The sequence below is a fragment of the Heterodontus francisci genome, unplaced genomic scaffold (genome assembly GCF_036365525.1).
Source record: "Heterodontus francisci isolate sHetFra1 unplaced genomic scaffold, sHetFra1.hap1 HAP1_SCAFFOLD_456, whole genome shotgun sequence".
In the NCBI taxonomy this organism is placed as follows: Eukaryota; Metazoa; Chordata; class Chondrichthyes; order Heterodontiformes; family Heterodontidae; genus Heterodontus; species Heterodontus francisci.
The window spans coordinates 584,139-591,451 of NW_027142287.1; the positions used below are offsets into that span (position 1 = coordinate 584,139).

The 7,313-nt window shown below is 48.2% G+C and overlaps 1 non-coding gene across 1 annotated transcript; it reads right to left on the reverse strand.

The window, feature by feature from the left end:
• Positions 1-224: 224 nt before the first annotated feature.
• LOC137366939 (U2 spliceosomal RNA) lies at positions 225-407 on the reverse strand. Its single transcript, XR_010973623.1, has one exon. It is a non-coding gene; the product is annotated as a U2 spliceosomal RNA (small nuclear RNA).
• Positions 408-7,313: the final 6,906 nt, after the last annotated feature.

The following is a 7,313-nucleotide window of genomic DNA, read 5'->3' on the forward strand; positions in this document are numbered from 1 at the left end:
TCTATCCTTGTCCTGCCTATGTCGTTGGTACCGACATGGACCACGACAACTGGCTCCTCCCCCTCCCATTGTTTGTTTCTCTCCAGCCCTGAGCAGACGTCCTGAATCCTGGCACCGGCAGGCAACACAGCCGTCTGGACTCTTGCCCTTTGCTGCAGAGAACAGAGTCAATCCACCTTACTATGCTGTCTCCTACTACCACTACATTCCTTTTTTCTCACTCTTTGAGCCGCAAACTTTTTTGTTAATTTTTTTTTTACCAGGCGGATGCATGGAGTGGACGGGGCAAGCCACTGTTTCATTTCCCTGTCCCAAAAAATCAATTTAATATTTGGTCCCCAGATAGGGGACGTATCAGATATTAAACTGATAAGAACAGATATCTTTTATTTTTATTTCCAAAATATACTTTATTCATAAAAATCTGCAAAAATTACATTGCCAGACAGTTTCAAACAGCACCAAAAAATACAAACATTGCAAGGGAGATCAGTTTCCTTCTATACTATCATGAGTTTCTTCACAACCCTTCCATTTCACTCTTGTAATGCCAATTACAGTTTCATATTTACAGGAAATGAAAATATCAACGATACAGTTCGAGGGGTTTCCCATGGATCCAGCCCCTCAGTTCAGCTTGGTGGGGGGACCTCACACTGTAGTCTTTCCCCATTGAGCCTTTGCTGTGGCTGCCCCAAGCTTTAGTGCGTGCCTCAGCACGGAGTCCTGGACCTTGGAATGTGCCAGTCTGCAACATTCGGTGGTGGACAAGTCTTTGCACTGGACGACCAGCAAGTTTCGGGCAGATAAAAGGGCGTCTTTCACCGAATTGATAGTCCTCCAGCAGCAGTTGATGTTTGTCTCGGTGTGCGTCCCTGGGAACTGCCCGCAGAGCACAGACTCCTGTGTTACAGAGCTGCTTGGGATGAACCTCGACAAAAACCACTGCATCTCTTTCAACACCTGCTTTGCAAAGACACATTCCAGGAGGAGGTGGGCGACCGTTTCTTCCCCACCACAGCCAACATGGGGGCACTGTGCGGAGGGGGCGAGACTTCGGGTGTGCATGAAGGATCTGACAGGAAGGGCCCTTCTCACCACCAGCCAAGCTACATCTTGGTGCTTGTTTGAAAGTTCTGCTGATGAGGCATTCCGCCAAATGACTTTGACGATCTGCTCGGGGAACCATCTGACAGGATCCACCATCTCCTTTTCCCGTAGGGCCTTGAGGACATTCCGTGCAGACCACTGCCTGATGGACCGGTGGTCAAAGGTGTTTTCCCGCAGAAACTGCTCCACGAAGGATAGGTGGTACGGCACGGCCCAACTGCATGAAGCGTTCCGCGGCAATGTGGCCAAGCCCATCCTTCGCAACACCGGGGACAGATAGAACCTCAGCGCATAGTGACACTTGGAGTTTGCGTACTGGAGGTCTACACACAGCTTGATGCAGCGCACACGAAGGTGGTCATCAAGATGAGGGCCACGTTGGGTACATTTTTCCCGCCCTTGTCCAGAGATTTGAACATCGTGTCCCTCCGGACGCTGTCCATTTTAGATCCCCAGATGAAGCGGAAAATGGCTCGGATGACTGCCACGGCGCAGGAGTGGGGTATGGGCCTGACCTGCGCCACGTAGAGCAACAACGTGAGCGCCTCGCAGCTGATGACCAGGTTCTTACCCACAATGGAGAGAGATCGCTGCCCCCACATGCCCAACTTTTGTCATACCTTGGCTACTCGCTCCTCCCATGTTTTGGTGCACGCCCCGGCCCTTCCGAACCATATCCACAGCACGTTCAGGTAATCTGACCTGACGATGAAGGGGACAAAGGATCGGTCAGCCCAGTTCCCAAAGAACATGGCCTCGCTCTTGCCGTGGTTAACTTTGGCTCCCGAGGTCAGTTCGAACTGGTCGCAGATGCTCATCAGTCTGCGCACCACAGCGGATTCGAGCAGAAGACGGCGACGTCATCCATGTACAGGGAGGTTTTAACCTGAGTGCCTCCGCTGCCTGGGATTGTCACCCCTCCGATGCTTGCATCCTTCCTAATAGACTCAGCAAAGGGTTCAATACAGCAGACAAACAAGACCGGGGAGAGAGGACAGCCCTGTCTGACTCCAGATTTGAACGGGAAACTTTCCGATTCCCACCCATTGATTGAAACTGCGCTACTGATGTTTGTGCAGAGTAGTTGGATCCAATTGCAGATTCACTCCCAAAACCCCATTTTGGAAAGCACGTCCAGCATATAGGTGTGCGATATCCTGTCAAAAGCCTTCTCCTGGTCCAGGCTGATGAGGCAGGTGTCCACCCTCCTGTCCCGTACGTAGGCTTTCGAATCCCTGAGTAGCGCGAGACTATCAGAGGTCTTCCTGCCGGGTACAGTACAGGTCTGATCGGGGTGAATCACCAACTCCAGAGCAGACTTGACTCGTCTGGCTATGACTTTGGACAGAATCTTGTAGTCAACATTAAGCAGTGAGATGGGCCGCCAATTTCTGATTTCTGCCCTCTCCCCCTTATGCTTGTAAATGAGGGTGATGATGCCTTTCCTCATGGATTCTGACATGCTGCCGGCCAGGAGCATAGTCTCGTATACTTCCAGCTGGTCCGGGCCGACCCAGTCCCACAGGGCCGAGTACAACTCGACCGGTAAGCCGTCGCTCCCGGGTGTTTTACTCGTCTCGAAGGACTCGACGGCCTTTGTCAGCTCGTCCAGAGTTAGCGGCTTGTCCAATCTCTCCCTCCTGCTGTCATCTAAGACCTCTGTGATAGATGACAGGAAGGACTGGGATCTTCTGCTGTCTGTTTGCTTCGCGTCATACAGCCCAGCATAAAAGGATTTGCTGATCCTTAGTATGTCGGACTGCGAAGACGTTACCAAGCCATCTTCTACCTTCAGGCTGCTGATAACAGAGCTCTTTCTGTGTACCTTTTGGAAGAAGTAACGCGAGCACGTCTCATCCTGCTCGATGGAGCGGACTCTGGACCGGAAGATGATCTTGGAAGCCTCATTGGCAAAGAGCGAGGCCTGCTGGCTCTTCACCTCTTGGAGGTCCTCTTTGACCTCGAGCCACATTGACTGCAACCGGAGTAGATTTTGCATAACTTTCTGGAGTCGGGACATTTCCCTCTGTCTCTCTCTCGCCCTCTGAACACCTTTGTGGATGAAGAACCTCATGATGTTCTCCTTGATCGCTTCCCACCAGTGAACTGGAGACTCAAAGAGGGGTTTCACGGTCCTCCAACCTTTGTAATCCCTTTTGAGTTCCTCAACGTTCTCTGGGGTCAGCAGTGTAGCATTGAGCTTCCACGTCCCTCTGCCAACCCGCTGGTCGTCCTGTAAGTGACAGTCGGCCAGTAAGAGGACGGCTTGACGTCGGTGGATCCCACCGTGACAGCACGGGACACAAACAGGAAGTCAATCCTGGAACGGGCAGACACGTCCGATCTTGACCATGTGTATCTGCGCTGCGCTCCGTCTGCAGGCTTACTGAAGACGTCGTGCAGTTTTGCATCTTTAACTGTTTCTATTAGGAATCTGGACGTAGCGTCCAGTTTGCTGTCGTCACTGCCGGATCGTCCAGCCGCATCGATGATGCAGTTGAAGTCACCGCCTAGGATGACGGGCCTGGACGTCGCCAGCAGCAGTGGGAGCTGCTGGAAGACGGTCAGCCGCTCGCTGCGTTGTACCGGGGCGTACACGTTGATCAACCGGAGCGGAGCGTTGTTGTACATCACGTCTGCTACGAGGAGGCGACCGCCCACCACCTCCTTAACGTCGGAGATGGTGAAGTTACCTCCCCGCAGCAGAATACCCAGGCCGGCGGAACGGCAATCATTACCCCCCAACCAGATCGATGGCCCGTGGGACCACCACCGTGACCACTGCCTGTAGGTGCTGAGGTGTGGTATTCCACACTCCTGCAGAAACAGTAGGTCAGCTTTGACCTTGGCAAGGTAATCCAAGGTTGAAACACATCGCGTAGTAGATTTAATGCTCCGCACATTAATGGAAGCAATTCTTACACCCATTTTTTTCTAAAAATTAGTTGTTGCTTCCCATACCATTTGTCCTCGCTAGTCCCAGTCCTTCGGGATGTTCCTGCATACACATCGTGTGCGCAAGCAGTTTCACGTTGGTTGGGCTCAGAAACCCCTCCTGATTTTTTCATGCAGGCTCTTTGAGCCTTAAACACTTTTTTTTATTTCCAAAATATACTTTATTCATAAAGATCTGTAAAAATTACATTGCCAAACAGTTTCCAAACAGCACCAAAAAATACAAACATTGCAAGGGAGATCAGTTTCCTTCAATACTGTCATGAGTTTCTTCCCAACCCTTCCGTTTCACCATTGTCATGTCAATTACAGTTTTACATTTACAGCAATTGAGAATAACACTTTAGATTTAGATTTAGAGATACAGCACTGAAACAGGCCCTTCGGCCCACCGAGTCTGTGCCGACCATTAACCACCCATTTTGTACTAATGCCATATTCCTACCACATCTTACTTACTGCAGATGTGCTTGCCCTGGATCACACTGGCATCCAGGAGCTCCCACATGCTGCAACTGTGACACATCACCTGTCCTGTCATCCTGAACGTGTTTCAATTAGCTACTTAATTATTTTATTCAATTGTTTATTTTATTAAGCTTACCACTAGTTTGTTTACTATTTTAAACATTAGGACGAAAATGGACCTTAATCACTTGCCAGATACTCATCAAACATGCAGCTTCTTCCAAACCAATCAACTACCTGCTTGCCTGTGATGTCATAGCTTACCAGATCCTCACCAAACAGCTCCTTCCACTGCACCGAAGCAAGAACCAAATCCTGTCAACTCACCACAGCGGCTCGATGTTTCCCTGCTCTCACTCTCCATTGTGATGTCACTCCTGCTGTGCTCCTCCCTCTTTTGCTCTGTCTCTGAGTCGGTGCTTTTGACACACTTGTTCACTCTCTGTTCCGTCATGCTCTTCTGTCTCTGATCCAAAATCTGACTCTGGCGGGATTTGAACGCACAACCTTTGAATGCTTTAGTTTATCATTATTTAGAACACCAACACGCTATCCATTGCACCACAGAGCCACACTACCTTCGATGGACATCACCAAGGCCTTTGATCTTGTCAGCAGAGACGGACTCTTCAAACTGCGATGGAAACTCGGCTACCCTCCTTAACTCTTGGGCATCATCTCTTCTTTCCACGAGAACATGCACAGTTCCATCAGTTCCAATGGAGCAACATCAGACACTTTCAAGATCAGCAGTGGGGTAAAGCAGGGCTGCACGCTGGCGTCAACTCTCTTAGGAACAGAGGAACATAGGAGAAGGCCATTCAGCCCGTCGAACCTGTTCTGCCATTCAATTCGATCATGGCTGGTCATCTACCTCAACGCCCCTTTCCCGTGCTATCCCCATATCCCTTGATGTCATGAGTATCAAGATTTCTAACAATTTCTGTCTTGAACATGCTCAATGATTGAGCTGCCACAGCTCTCTGGGGTAGAGAATTCCAATGATTCACCACCGTCTGAGTGTAGAAATTCAACTCTATCTCAGTTTTAAATGGCCTACTCCTTATTCTGAGACTTGGTCCCCTGATTTTAGACTCACCAACCAGGGCAAACATCCTATCTACGTCCACGCTGTCACGCCCTGTAAGAATGTTATCAGTTTCAATGAGATCACCTCTCATTCTTCGAAACTTTCAGGAATATAGGCCCAGTTTCCTCATAAGACAATCCCACCATCCCAGGGATTAGTCTGCTGACCCTCTGTTTTACTCTCTCTATGGCAAGCATATCCTTCCTGTTGGAGAAATTTTCTTAGCTTTGCTAATTATTACTTACTTTGTAGAAGCAGAAAAGCAGGACACAGCTTGTAGCTAATCTAACCACAACCAACGGTCATAAATTGTAGACAGAGCAGCTAACCACAATCAGACGTTACGGTCAGATATGGTGTCTGGAGTGGGCATTGAATTAAGGAACTAGCTTGTTATTGTTGAAACTGATGTTTTGCTGACCTCGGACCCTGCATGGTGCACCGTTACGTAGGCAGTCTTGTGGGTGCTTATCTAATAGTGAAATTGTTAGCTCTAACTTTTTTATACCATATAAGTCCACGGCGATCTGTAGCTCTTTGGGAGTAGTGCTGGACCGCATTTAGGTAAGGTGTTATTTCCCTTGATATCATGCAATGAAGTGTTTGTTCTCAACGTCTGAGTCCGGAGAATTTGTTGAACAATTGGGCACAATCTGGATTTTTTCCAACACTTGATTAGATGAGGAGACCAAACTACACACAATACTCCAGCGCGGTTTCACCAAGGCTCTATACAATTGCAACAAGACATCTTTACTCCCGTACTCAAGACCCCTCGACCCTCGTGTGAAGGCCAACATACTATTTGCCTTCCTAATTGATTGCTGCACCTGCACAAGAGCTTTTAGTGTCTCAGGAACACGGACACCCAGGTCCCTTTGGACATCAACACTTCCCAAATTCTCACCATTTAAGAAATACTCTGTCTTTCTGTTTATTCCACCAAAGTGGATAACTTCACACTTATTCACATTATATTCCATCTGCCATGTTCTTTCCCATTCACTTAGCCTCTCCAGGTTCCCTGGAAGCCTCTCTGCATCCTTCTCACAGCTCACACTTCACCTAGCTTTGTGTCATCTGCAAACTTGGAAATATTACATTTAATCCCTACATCCAAATCATTTATTTCGGTTGTTAACAGCTGTGGCTCCAACACTGATCCTTGCAGTACCCCAATAGTAACAGCCTGCCATCCTGAGGAGGACCCGTTATTCCTGCTCTCTGTTTTCGGTCTGTTAAACAATTCTCAATCCATCCCAGTATATTATCCCCAATCCTATGTGCTCTAATTTTGTTTACTCACCTCCTGTGTGCGACATTACCAAAGCATCCACTGGTTCTCCTTTATCTGTTTTACAGGTAACATCCTCAAAAAACTCAACAGGTTTTTTCAAACCTGTTTACTTTTAATAAATCTATGTTGACTCTGCCCAATATTATCATTATTTTCTAACTGTCTAGCTATCACATCCTTTATAATTGGTGTATTCTTCTCCATGCTGCTATTGAACACTTTCAGTGACTCAGATGGGGGTGTTCATCTGCATATCAGAGCTGACGACAAGCAGTTCATCTTGGCAAGACTCCACTTGGACGTAGAGTCTTGGACGTAGAGACTCCACTTTCCATCAACATTGACAACATCACTTTGGAGGTTGTCAACAGCTTCACATACCTTGGATCAACA